Below are 14,264 nucleotides of genomic sequence, written 5' to 3'. Positions count from 1 at the left end.
TTTTCAGAGCATCCTGATCTTGATTCTCACAGTAGCCACCAACAGATCCGTGCAGATCCACGCTGGTTCTTTATCTAGGCATCGTGCTTCAGGTGCCCAACATTAAAAAGTTACTTGGCCACTAAATCTCTACCTCTTCCTCGGCTGCACGAGAAGAATGAAGAGTTGGATACTGGTTCATACACTTTCTTTTTTTTTTTTTTTTTTTAAATCCATTTGGATATATCGATGTGGGGACCAGAATTAAAACAAGGCAGGAGCCCAGCACCGCTAGCCTTTCACTTCTCACCACCGCGGCGCGGTATGGCTCCCGCCGTGCCCAGGAGCGCGGATGCTGCCGCTCCGTCGGCCGGCGCGCCCCGGCCCCACCGCCTCCGGAGACCCCCCGCCCATGACTGCCGGGGAAGTCTCACTCGCTATTGCTATTCGCTGCGAACTGCGGTAAAGCCCGGCTGAGCATCCTCGGGGCGGGCAGGCGAGCGAGCGCGGGTGCCGAGCCGGGGCGGGCCGTGACTCCCCCGCCGGGGCCGAGCGGGGGAACTCCCGCCGCCGCCGGGCTCCGCCGCCGCTGGCAGAGCGCATGTGCGGGGGCTCCTGCTCCTGCCTCCGCGCCGCTCCTCGCACCCTCCCGCCTTCCCTCTCTCTCCCTCCCTCCCTCCCTTCCTCCCTCCCTGCCTGCTGCCTGCCCGCCTGCCTGCCGCCGCCTCCCTCCCTCTCCCCGCCGGCTGGGTGCTGAAGTTGGGCGGATGGCAGCGAACCAGCTGCGCTAGGGACGAGCCGCACCAGTCCTTCCCGGGATCGCTCAGCGCCAACTGCACGCAGCCAGGCGGGGGTGGGTAAGGCGCTCCGCGCTTATTTCAGCCTGTGCCGTGATAAACGGCATCAAAATGTCTGCTTTATAGTGATGCTAGGGATGTGTATGTGGGGAAAAAACTATATCGACTGGGGGGGGGGAGGGGAAGAGAAAGGGGGTAGGCGACACGATGGATGGATGGATGGATGGATGGATGGATGGATGGATGACGGTGGAGTTCAACAGAAAATGCATTTAGCAGGGGGACTGGCTTCGTGTCAGCATGCGTGTGTAACAAGGGGCGGTTGCGGCGCCGAGACTGCAAGGTGGGGTGTGGGTGTGTGTGTGTGTGTCCTGCCCGCGATGCACAAAGGGGTGGGGAGAGGTACCGCCGGGCTCTGCCCGCGCCTCCTATCTCCGTCGCGCCACGGTTTGCGTTGGGGGTGCCGCGGCTCCGCCGGGCGATGCCGCGGGGCATCCGCCGCGCCGGGCGATGCTGCCCACCCCGGGGAGGGGGAGGGACTGGGCCGCCCCCGGGGAAGCCGGGGACACGGGCGGGCGGTGTGACAGCCGCCAGCTCGGAGGCGAGGCAACGCTCCTGCTGCCTTTCCTCTTGACCTTCCCCTCCTTATAACGTGGGTCTCCTTGGCACGGAGGGAGGCGGTGTAATTATTATTATTATCGTCGTTGTTGTATTTCAATCCGAGGAACCGGCGGAAGGTGAGAGTGAACAAGCGAGTCGTTGCTTTAAGATCAGGAGTTGCTTTCCCATCCCTCCCTCCGCCGGCCCCCTTTCTCGGCTGCTCCCCCGGGCCAGGCCGGACGGGGGCCGAAGGGCCCCCGCGGGCATCGGCCGCGCCGCCCTGCGCGGCGCCCGGGCGGCACCCAGCCTCCCCCGCCCGCCGAACCCTGCGGCACCGCCATCCCTCTGCCCTGGCCTCCTTCCCGCCCCTCCCTTGCATATGTCGCGGGAGGCGGGCGGGGGGCCCCAGGAGGAGCAGGTGGCCGGGCGCGGCCGGCGGGGCAGGGAATGCTCCCGGTACCCCGGCGCCGAGCAGCGCGGGACAGTGCGGGTGCGGCCACACGGCCCCGAGCGGCGCGGGGCTTCCCTGCGCTGCCCGGGGAAACACCCGCTACCGCGGCTCCCGGTGCGGCGGGAGATGCGGTACCACTGCCCAGCACCCGAGACCCGCCTTGTGCTGCTCCTGCGGGTCTGCGCCTCTCCTCGGGGTGAAACCGCCCGCAATTAAGAAAGCCGAGGTTGTCTCGCTTACTCGGCTGTCAACCAATTCATCGCTACCTCCTCTTGCTGGATTAGAAGGAAACCTTACTCGCGCTGTCAGGGCTTAGAACCGGCAGGGCAGAGGTAAAATGTATGGTTGTCAGTATTTGGTTTCTTCGTTTCTGTGTCTGGATTTTCACCAACGTGTGTCATAGGTTTGCAGACAGATGGTTTTGCAAAATGGATGAAATCTGAAATACCCTGCTAGGTAAATGTAAGTTACATATTGTCTGGCAATCCTATTATGGGTAACAGGTGAAAAATAGCTTTCTACAAATGTAATATTCATGCATTGCAATTGTGGGGAGTTCTATAATAGAAGTTGATTCTTTATCACATCAGTGAATGCTAGTCTCATCATTCTTACATAAATTACTGGAGAATTTTCCTGTAGCACAAGCCATTTAGCCAAACAAACTATTTAACCTTTGTAGAGAAACAGTTTTGCACACTGTTATCACTGTTATCAAATACGTATTTTTATTTGAGTTCATACCCAGAAAAAGTGAAGTCCTAATAAAAGGTACATGAGCCCCACCCCAGTAAGTTTATGGCCTGAGACGTGAATGCTGTGATACGGACAAGTACTTGCCTCCCTAAAATAATGTGAGCATTAAAGCATTTAAATGCCTTTCTCCATCAGGTCCTCAGATCCTTTTAAGTAGCCAAAATAAGAACATAATTTGATTAAAAGCATGTGATCAAATAAATTGCTATAGTGAGTTGAACATCTAGTCCAATATCCTGGCTCTGACTACAGTCATTAGCAGTTGCTGAAGGGAGAAAAATGTAAGAAACAGGATTGGCATACAGTGATCTTTTCCTGGTGTACTCTTTCAGATATTCTTTTCAAGAACCTGCTGCCTTAGCTTTTGTATGTGACAAGCAGTACGTACTCTGTCTGTATAAGGTGCTAGGAGTGTCCTCTCACACCAGAGCAGGCACAGCACTGACAGATCAAGTCCCTTCATTTTACCTAACACCAAGTTGAGAGGTCTGCCTAGGGATGTAAACCTATATTCAGCTCTGGGTCCTTATGTTGAAATCTACAGATAAGAATAGTCATTCTTTTTCTTGTTATGCAACATGGACAGTTATGCACAAAGAATTGCCCTGAACCCATTAACTCATTTCAAGAAGGCTACTGAAAAGCTGTCTGCTGAAAAATAACTCCCTGCACTATTGATTTGAATTGAAATCTGACTGACAACTTGGTGAAAAATTCCCTATTCCAATCCAGTTTTCTACCTACCTTGAAAAAAAGATGAAATGTTTTATTCTTAACTGCAATCCTTCTTTTTTAATAAGTATACCACATGCAAGCTATAAGTCAAGGGACATATAGCTATGAACTCTGTACATTTGAATTAGCATTGCTTCTAATTTTTTTGTGTAATGTTCGTTATAAGGATGTGCATATTGAACAACATGTATAGTTTCAAAAGTAAAGTTTAAATGTCCCATAAAATCTAACTGATTTGTAAGGAGCTGTGACACAAGATCTTCTCCCCATGAGTACTCCTGAATTCCAATCCTGCTTGAGGAGGTATTAATCAGACTAACATTGCAGAAAACTTCCCTGATCTTACTGGTAGCCCCACTTTGGTTTCCTCACAAGAATAATAGAGGAATAACAGACCAGAGAACTACAAAAGCATAACCCGAACCCAAAGATCCAGAAGTTCTCACAGTTTGAAATCAGCAGCAGACACAACCTGGAGCAATACAATCCACAGCAGAACCTGATTAAGTGGAGAAGGGTAGAAACCCACAAGTTGTGAAATTCTTCATAAAAAATAAAATGCTGGAAACCTCAGATGCATTAATCCTCATCTCCCGAAAGACTAAAACAAGAGGCTGAGTGGTAGTGTTATGGGGACAGGGTAGGAGGTATGTCAGCCAATTTCGGACTTTAGCCGGTCTCAAACTGAATGTGAGAATGATTTTCCACTTTTTAAGTGGTATATATGTGTGTGTGAATATATATATGGTGAACTATGTATATATATATATATATATATATATGGTATATATGGTATATACATTTTTCTTCACTAAAAATACATTATCTTAAATAAATTTTACAATCCTAGTACCTTTAAATAGCACTTTCTTACTTATATGCTTTATATGCATGCCTTTAAGTATGAAACATATGGAGATTCTTATGAATACACCAGAAGTGTTCTAAGTGAAATGATATTAGCTCTCACAGAGATGTTTATCACAGTTCCGTTAGCACCCTCCTGATCATGTCTTCGTGATGTCAGGGATTTGTTTTGCATTTGCACCTTGGTTTCAGCTTTTTTAATGAAAAATATTTCCCTACTATACTTGTAGTGCTTATTCTGTGAATACAGGATGAGGTTTCTAAGAACATAAAATTCATGTGCTAATTGGCTTGAGCTAAAATGAGTTAAAAATTAAATCCTTCAAGAAATTCAGCATTTCTGTTGACATACTTTTTGTTCTAAGTAGTCTTAATAATGAAATAACATAATCAAACTTTTCATACTGTTAATTAATTAAAAGCTTGCGCATAGGGTGTAAAAACAAATTAATAGATTAAGTTGTAATTAAGTTTATCTATTCGTGGTTATAGCTAATGGCTGTGGCTATACAGGCTGTAAATAGAATTGTGTGAATAGCTTTGCTACTGACTCCTGGGAGTCTACTGCACCCTTCAAAGGAGCCCAGCCCTTCTGCTTGGCACCTCTGCACATCTTGGTTACAGTGGGTCTGACACAGGGAGCTGCATGCACATCTCACTTCAATTATCCAGAAAGTTAACCATTTCAGAGAAATCTTTTCTGCAAATGTTCTGTGTCTCAAGTTGAAGTTGGGTGTTCGTTCCCAAAAGCTGTCCCTTGGCATTGCTGCTGTCTCTAGTGTGCACAAAGGAAGCAGCCAAGCAGTGTAACTGTGGCAGGAACCTGGGGGAATGCTTAAAGCACACAAACAGATGAACTTGGCATTTGCCCAGCCACCGTGTAACCTGTGCCTCAACCAAACCAAAGTAAGGGCTTGATTCCCTGGTGTGCTTTATCTGCTTTGCACTGCTCCAGTGATGCAAAGTAGATGTAAACTCAATTTAAATGACTTCTGTGCTTTTAATAATTTGTGTTGTTCTGGTGTATTACTGAATCTGTGCTTAAATAAAAGTATTGTATTCAATTTAATATTGAATCTATCATATCTTCATAAAAATTTTGAATGATAACTTTGTCTTTAAGTTCCTTGTTTATAAAATATAAACTAAGTGCTTCTAACCTTTCATAGAACCAAAATTTTCGTACATTATTTACTTTATAAGCAGATGGCTGTAAGTTCTAAGAAATCAGAAAATTTCTAGATAGAATGTATATGGAGAATTACAGGTAGGGAGATAGAACAGAAAGAAAACTTAATAAAATCTTAAATCCTACAGCCAAGCATTAAAGACACTCACACATCTTAAACACTACACCTGTACTGCATAATCTTTCTCCATACTAAAATAGCGAGTGATATATAGTCAAGGTTCTTCAGTAAGAAAGGGGTAAATTAGAGAGTGATGCATTAACACAGCTATGTACCTTCTGCTACCGAAGCAGCTTCATTTAAATCAGTTTGGCCGCTCTCTCCAGTAATGCCAGCTCTGTACTTGATGAAACATGGGAGACATTACAAGCTAGACCACTTTATAGCCCAACTCTGTACATACGGACTAGTAGAAAGTATATCAGAGTAACGCTGTCTTTAAAAAGGAGACAGCCACACTGTCTCAGCTCCCTGATGTAAAGTCAATTGATTACGCCACCTTGCTCTGTAATTTTAGCTAAGTGCAAGTCTAAGCAAGACTTGGTCTTGTTTTGTTTTAGGAAGGCTGAATATGATTTGGGCAGTTTTGCTGTGCTGTGGTATACTGTAACAATGTCTTTAATTTATCAGCAGCTCATGTCAGTTACAGTAAAATAATCCTATTAGAGAAAGCAGTTAAACCCCAGGAAGCATGGGTGAAGGCTGTCGTAGTATCCTTAGCACGGCACTTTTATGCTGCTCTCAACGCCAGGTTGGATGGGGCTTTGAGCAACCTGGCAGGTGGGTTGGAACTAGATGATAGGTCCATTCCAACCCAAACTGTTCCATGATTCTGTGATTCTCTGATACTGTAATCCAAACAGCTTTCAAGAGAGAGCTCGAAACACTGAGCACCCCAAGAGATAATGTTCCTAGGCGCATCGCAGCCATGGCAAGGATGGAATGCCTTAAATTTCTTACAGTACCACTGGCTGCTTAGTGTCACTGTATATGTGCTGGTCTCATAGGAGCTTAAATTAGAGGGAAATCACAGAATGGTTTGGGCTGGAAGGGACCCTGCATATAATTTAGTTGCAACCCCCCTGCCACAGATGGGGACACATTCCACTAGACCAGGTTTCTCAAAGCCCCATCCATCCTGACCTTGAACACTTCCAGGGATGGGGCATCCCCACTTTCTCTGGCAACTCATTCCAGTGCCTCACTAGCCTCATAGTGAAGAAATGTATAGTAAATTTTTAGTACGCTCGTTACCGTTTATCATTTATGTAATGAAAGCAACCTTCTGAAGTAAGGAATTTTGTATCAAATCCACCTTACTCTGACAGCACTGCAGACAGCACATGCTTTCGGGTACTCACATTGCACCAGACCTTTGGATGATGTAGATGCTGCTCTGTCAATGATTTGCATAATATGAAGATGGGGAACAGCAAGTAATAACTTCCTATATAAGGACTTCACAAGTAGCCTTGTTTTAATGAATGTAGGTTGGAAGGGTCATCCTAATTACTCAGTGTCCAAAAGGTACTTTTATTTCCAAATCTTATTATCCTCAGAAACTACAAAGTTCTAAAATATTAATCAGATACTTCCTAGCTTTTAGGATGGGTTTGGGAAGAGAGGAGTGAGATGTAGAAGTTATTTTTTTATCATTCACATAGAATGGTTTAAAAATATATCTAGTTTGTTGTAATGCAGTTGTCATATAAAGGTCTGGTAATCTAATTGATACAGCTTGATATATCTGATAATCTAGTAACTGGAGTCTAATGTGTAGCATTTTTTTCACTATTATAAGCGTTATATTTGTCCAAATATTTTTTTTAAATAATTAGTGACCCTCACAATGTAAAAAACTCAGATGATATTAATAATTCAAGTCTAAGCGGTGTGGTAAGCACTGTGCTGGCCAGAATAGACAAGGATGTTTTGAAATTCTTTGATTATTTGATATGTAAAATTAAGTCATAGAGCAACCACAAAAAAATTAAGTACTTGTGTGGTGAGAATCTTGAAAAGGATAGAGGGAATACCTCTACCCAGTGAATGCAGCTACTTCATAAATTGTGAAGTTATGAATGCGGCAGCTTTGAGCTGATAGCTCATGTAGCACTGTGCATTCGTCAGTGATTCAGTATACAGAAATATGACTGTTTATTGGATTTGTCCTGAGCTCTCCTTCCAGAGGACTAATAGTATGCACTATTAGTCTCAAAGCCGATGCCTCCACTGCTAATTGCAATCTAGGATAGAGATATCTGACAAAGGTTGGACACTTGAAAAATATAGTTAAAGCAGCACTGAGCCCCGTGGAAGAGAATTACAATATTTTACCTCTACTGTCTGTGTGTCATCTTGCATTATAGACTACTCCGAAACTGAGAAATACACTCCTGAATTTTTTCTATTTTTAATATAAATAGCTCCTGAGGGCATTTACCATGAAATGTGTTCCATACTGTTTCAACCATTCTCTTAGCTCTTTGTAAACCTTCTTTAATTGATGAATAACCATCTTCATCTGAGGACATCACAACTGTTGTTTCAATAGCAGTCAATGAAAAATACAGAAGTAACATGGCTTTCACCTAAGATTTCGGCTTTATGTAGGCAAGGTAGCACAACTCTTGTGGGTACAGGATTGCAGGATTGCACTGAGTATTTCTTTTAGTTGCCATGACTCAGTTTTTGTTAAAAGTCCCATGTTATGTCTCTGCAAACTAACAGAAGCCTGAGTTTGTGCACCAGAACTTGATCGTTTATGTACTGAATTGTTAGAATGGTCCCAAAGCTGACTGGAAAGTTATCACATTCTGGGGATCATTACCAATAAAATGCTGATACGAGACTGTTCTGTTACCCAAAGCAGGTCAGTCTAATTGTATGCATGTAACTAAATTGGTTATTTAGCCTCAGGGCCAGAGAATAAGCCCTGGAATTGTTTAGCTTTCCAGTACAGGCACATCACATCTCTTCAGGAAGGCTTCTGCCTTTGGCCTGCATTCATTCTTCTTAGGCATATGATATTAGCCAAAGTAAATTCCTATTTGCTGTGATTTACTTAACAATGGGTCCAGATCATCTTAAGTCTGTGTTAGCTCGTGTTGTTCCTTTGATATTCACCTACCACAAATAATAACACTATTAATTTTTATGGTTCCTTCTCTTTTGTTCACATCAGAGAGGAAGGTTGTCAAGTTGTATAAATAAACATTTTCCTGAAGGATCTAGTAACACACCTGCTTAATAATTATTCCTCATTTTTAATTTCAGACCAAGATTTATCAGCTTTTAATACACTGAATGTTTATCATGTTGATTGTTGTCATGTTTATTCTACAAGCCCAATGTTTTGTGTACTAACAGAAGTCAACATATTTATATTTAACCATCTGATACTGATCTCAAAAATATATAGTTTTAAAAATTATATTTAGTTTAACTCATATCAAGTGGCTTTAATTATATCAAGTTCATTCAAGTCCTCCATATGTTTCTTACTAATAATATTCTGTCAGATCTCTGGGTTGAGGTGGTTATGATTTATGTTCAACATTTATTTCTTTCATACAGAACAGGAGAGAGAATTGTCCAAGCATATTCATAAAGAAAGTGTAAAGTTTAGGAAAGGTGAGTGGCTTATATCTGAATGTGCACGAGGTAACAGGAAAATTGTAAACCTTGTATGACTTCTGCTGAGCATTTTTCTTGGTCAGGCATATAGTGCTGTGACAAACACTGTGACCTGGTTTTATGCAATGTGACATTTCAGGAACTTTTAAGCAAGTAGAGAATACAATTGGTCAAAACAATAATAAAAGAGGGGCCTACTCTTCATATTATTATTATCCTGAGAATCTAACAATTTAGTAAGCACTGAGAACAAATAAATAACACATTATGAAAAGGCTGTTCCAGTCCTTCCAGATTTTTGGCATTTAGACCTAGTAAGGACTTTGAGATAATTGTCCCATCATGCTGTCTTTTCTACAAGCTCACTTTTCAAACAACCACATCACCTTTGCATGTTGAGAAAACAGCACTGCTATTTCACAGAAAAGAAATACAGATACATATCAATTAAATTATTACAAGATCCACAGTAAAATAGTGGCAGATGCAGAAATTAAATATGCAGGGAAAAATTCCTGTTGATTTCAAGGGTCAAAATTAACATTCTTGTCTCCTATTCCAAATGATAGCTTCCCTTTTACCAAAGTAATGCTCAATATAAAACATCAGAGAGAGCATAAGATCCAGAAAATCTCCAGATCCAAAAAATCTCCAGGACAGAAATGGGAATTTGGAGTTTAGTCAGAAGCCAATCTTTTTGATCAAATATTCTTACTCATTTGAATATTACCTGAGTAAAACCTCTCCGATGTAATTACACTTTGAATATGTAACCTGAATATCAATATAAAAATATTAGTTAGGGCCATGTTAGAAAAAAAAATCCTCAGTAAGCAAAAGTCTGCAAAAACATGAAGACTTGATGGTTGAGCAATGTAGCCCTACATTTTAAAAAAAAAAAATTAAAAGGAGAGAATGGATGCATATAGCAAGTAGCATAATACCTTCTGCATATGTCTCCTGACATTCAGCTCATCAGTTCTTTAAAACCACAGTGAGAGGACATATATGTGGGTTGTGGCATAAGTTGCCACCAGTCAGCTTCTCCAGTAAATTCCCTGTGAAGTATGCTGATGGCCCAAGTAAATGCAATGTAGTTTATTTCATAATGAAAAGAAGTTACTGTGTGTCCCTCAAAAGATGGAGGAAAGGTCTCCTTGAATTCAAGAAAATATGGTCCAAAACAGCTTTAATGTAAGAAGACTAAATTTATCTGAAAGTGTAATTTATTGCAGATCCAGCTGCAGATGGGAGACGGTTTAAGGTTCATAGGGGTTTTAAGACTCCAAATAATTGAATTGCTATTAATGTGTCAGACATTTTTCCATTAAATTGAATGGACTTCTATGGCAGCAGCTATTCTTACACGCAGTGCTAGCCATCAGTCACATTTCAAATGTGATTGCAAGGCTCTATTTAGGCTCTGCTAAGTAGAAACTGTTCTGCTGGAGAGTGAGATCACAGGCAACAAAGGACTGAATGCCAAAGACACCTTGATTTTGACTATACTGTATTCCGTGAGGTACTAAATCATCTAAAACAGTATTTTATGTTTTACCCAAGTTGGGTACTTTTCATACAGCAAACTGCCTTTTTTATTTGTTTGTTTCTGCATTAAACCCTGAGCTATTTAGGTGAGAGACTGTTTTAAATTGTGCTACAGTCCTGTCCTCTAAGGTACAGAGTGTATCCAGAGTGCCAAGCAAATCAACGCTATTGAACCAGGCAGGCAGTGTGTGCTCAGCAGTGCTCTGGATTAAACTGCTATTCATTAGTATGGCCAATTCCAGCAGGTACCTTAGTAGCAGTTTTAGGAACATTGGAAAATAGGAACATAGGCTGGGGGGAACACCCTCGTTAATTGAATCCCAAACTCTGTCTATTTCCATCAACCAATTCTTACCTTTACTTCCTTCTTTGGATCAAGCTGATATTAAAAGCAGGAAGTTCTTTTGTTTTGTTGGGGGTTTTTTGGTTGGTTTTTTTTTTTTATGTTTTGGTTTGATTGATTGGTTAGTTGGTTTGGTTTTTGTTGGGGTTTCTTTTACATTAGTTCTCACCCAGAGGCTGTTCCAGAGCTCCTGTTGAAAACCCTTTTCTCATTTCCAGCCACATTCATTCAAAACCAGCTTATTCTCCATTTGCTCTTGTGCAATCATCCATATTAAATTGTTCTCCCTCCCTTTCATTTGTCCACCTGGCATACTCATCTCTCTCCCCTTTAAATATTTGTCCCAGAAATGCTCTTTAGATCAAATGGACATCGGAAGATGAAAAGAACACTCAGAATGCAAAATCTGTATCTTGTGAAACAAGGCGGCTCAAATGTCATGACAACAGCACTACTCCCAACCACAGAATCCCTCCTCCAGCCTTTTCCCTTCATCTCTGGAGCTCCCTGGAGTATGAATGCAGTAGGCTGTGTGATTACTCCATGAGCATTCTCTCACTCCTGTTTACCTAAAGGGGATCCCTTGCTAAGTATTCAAGGAGCAGCTAATACCTGAAGAAATCTTCGAAATGTGCTGCTTGAATTTCAGTGCTGTGATGCAGTACAATCCTCACTGTGCACAGTGGCAGCAAAACACATGAGATTGTATGTGTAAGAAATGATTCACCATAAACTTTTTGGGAGCCTAAAGGATCTTTTTTTTTTGTTCTCCAGCATCAAAATACATTTCCATGTTGATTTGGATACAGGAAAGCTTCAGTATGAGTATAATTTCTCTTTTCAGACAAAATGACTCTCAGGAAACTCTTCTATATGTTATTTATAAGTGCTTCTCAATCTTGGTATCTTGTAGGACTAAATAAACATGTAAAATATTAATCTAGACATATAGTAGTCTAGAAGAGAAGGGCTTCTGCAATAACAACTGTGTTGCAAATGCATTGGTTCACCTACATGAGATTGCACAGGACAAACAAAAATGTCATAATTTTGATTTGTTGTTGCATGACTCACCTTCTAAAGAAAAGTCAAATCACAAGTGAAAATTAAACATTTGTCAAGGAAATTAAGAGTCCAGGCCACTAGGATGAATTGGTGATTGTTGGTGATTGTCGATGATTGTTCTTAGACTAAGTTCTGTTGTGTTGACCCACTTGCAGACTTGAATGTCTTTAGGACACTTAACCTACTTTAGGAGAGGTTCGCATTCACATCTAAAAAGTCGTCTTTAGACCCAAGAAGAGGTTTGAATTGACAATAACCATGCCATATCCTTTATTCCACTTGTTATCATCCTACATGTTACTATACACTATGAAAAATAGCACTATCTCAGGACAGGGACTTCACTAGGAAACAAAATTTGGCTGTGCCCAAACCACTGTCCCCTGATCAGAAGCAGCCACTACCCCAAGGTGGAAGGTATGCACATACCATTTGTTAAAGGCCAGTCTGGAGCTCAGACACCCCCAACAAATGAGGGGACAACACTGAGTTGTCCTGGCTGCCCAAGTGATAAGCACTTATCTTTTGAGTGTCCGGTGGATGGTCCTCCATCAGGCACTGCACATCCCACCCAGATATGAGTGCCTGAGTCTCCCTGGCTCTGCTGCTGTTGTTACACCACACAGGCACAAGAAATCTTGTCATCTTGTTCACAGGAGAGTGATGGGAACTGGCCATGGGAACTTGCCATGCTTACAGCTGGCAGGGTCTTCTGGGTTTTTTCCACTTGCAAGCAAAGCTTCTCAAAGATAGACAGAAGGTTTCTACAGCATATGCTTATTCTTGCTAGGACTCTAACCTGCAACTCCCCAAAATGAAAATTTCAGATGTGGATTTAGATGAAATACTGTTAGCAAGAATTTCTAACCTTTATCAGTCTTTCTCCAGAAGTCATGGGTCATGACAGAATTATAGCAATAAAGCTGTAAGTTAAAGTGAAGCCACAATAAGAAAATTCCAGAAGTTTTGAGATGATCAGATTGTCTTTGAGAAGCGTGTGTAACTTTTTCCAGAATATTAATGAGAATGGGAAGGTTAGAAATAGATCCACAATGGTATAGAGAGTCTGTGGCTAGGGATGGTTTCTGTCAGTAAGAGCAGACATACACTTTCTTAGACTGTTTGGTGCTACTTCATCCTAAAAGATGTAATAAAAAATATTCTACATGAAAGTATTATAATACTTGCCTACAGGTCTACCCCAGTGAGGAAACATGTTAGTCCAAATCAGTAATTGCAAGGCAGAACTCCTTCCTACATTTCCCCACAGTGAAATGATAAACATGAACACAGGCATTCACCCTAGCCGAAAAATGTGCAAAATCTTACTTTGTGACCAGATATGCAGGTGGTTCAATTTAATTCTCACTAGTTCTTTCCACAAAACTAAAAAAAAAAATCCTGAAGGAAGAAGTGCTTGAGTCAGCTCCACAGAGAACAGAAGTTTATGCTATTCACAAAGTGGCATGAATCTTCTATTGAGATGCTAAGTGTTGTTTCATTGCCTTCCATACATCCTTTCTATAAGATATAAAGAACTTTTTATGCCACATTTTTTTTCATTGTGGGCTTTTTGCCCCTGGCTCACCAGCTGTTTCCTTGCTTACATCCTGAGGCAAGAACTGCTGAACTTGAGGAGCAAGAAGACTAAATTATTGACAGGGGTGGTCTAACAGACAGTTTTAGAGAGTGTGTACACTGCAGAATTGGTTATCCAGATCTTCCAGGTAAAGGAACAAATCTCAAGAGCAGAAGTAATAACCAGCACAGACTGAGAGAACACAGAGATGTTAAAGGGGACCTTTAAAGTGTGAAAGGGCAAGAAACAGGCATAATAGACAGTGAGATTGTAATGATAGATAGCAATGAAGAGTACTGAGTGATGAGTCTGGATGCTAGTTGGTGAAGAAAAAAGGAAATTAGTAAAGAACAGGTGGATTAAATGACTGCAGTGATAAAGTCTTGGAAGTATGGAATAGGAGAGCAGGACACTGAAAAAGTAAAGGTCAGAGGCAGAGAGAGGCTTTTTGCTAATAAAATGGAGAGAAAAGAGGGATTTTAGAAAAATTAACAGTATTTCATAAGAGTTGAGATGATAAATGAAGAAGAGGGGAGTTGATGGTAAATGTTGAGTTTAACAGCTTGGCACCTATTTTTAAACATTATGGTACAGAACAGAGAGGAAAATTTGGAAAGGAGATAAAGATGTTTTTTCTCTATCCAATGAATATAAATTTTCAGTGCATCATCAAGGAGAAGAAAGCCATTCACTGATGAGTGAGAGGCTGGAAAGAGGA

General features: G+C 41.8%; 1 protein-coding gene across 5 annotated transcripts in view; it reads left to right on the top strand.

The window, feature by feature from the left end:
• Positions 1 to 673: 673 nt before the first annotated feature.
• The window catches only part of RGS17 (regulator of G protein signaling 17), a 73,851-nt gene continuing 60,260 nt past the window's right edge, over positions 674 to 14,264 (top strand). For 2 of the 5 annotated variants that reach the window (XM_032683266.1, XM_032683262.1), the window contains exon 1: positions 674 to 832. The gene's annotated coding sequence lies outside the window, so the exon portion shown is untranslated. Of the gene's footprint in view, positions 837 to 1,464; positions 1,514 to 2,136; positions 2,160 to 14,264 lie in introns of those variants that run through there. The other 3 variants (XM_032683263.1, XM_032683264.1, XM_032683265.1) reach the window with 3 other exon arrangements.

Source organism: Chiroxiphia lanceolata, chromosome 3, assembly GCF_009829145.1.
Source record: "Chiroxiphia lanceolata isolate bChiLan1 chromosome 3, bChiLan1.pri, whole genome shotgun sequence".
NCBI lineage: Eukaryota > Metazoa > Chordata > Aves > Passeriformes > Pipridae > Chiroxiphia > Chiroxiphia lanceolata.
This window is presented reverse-complemented; position numbering and strand designations above follow the sequence as displayed.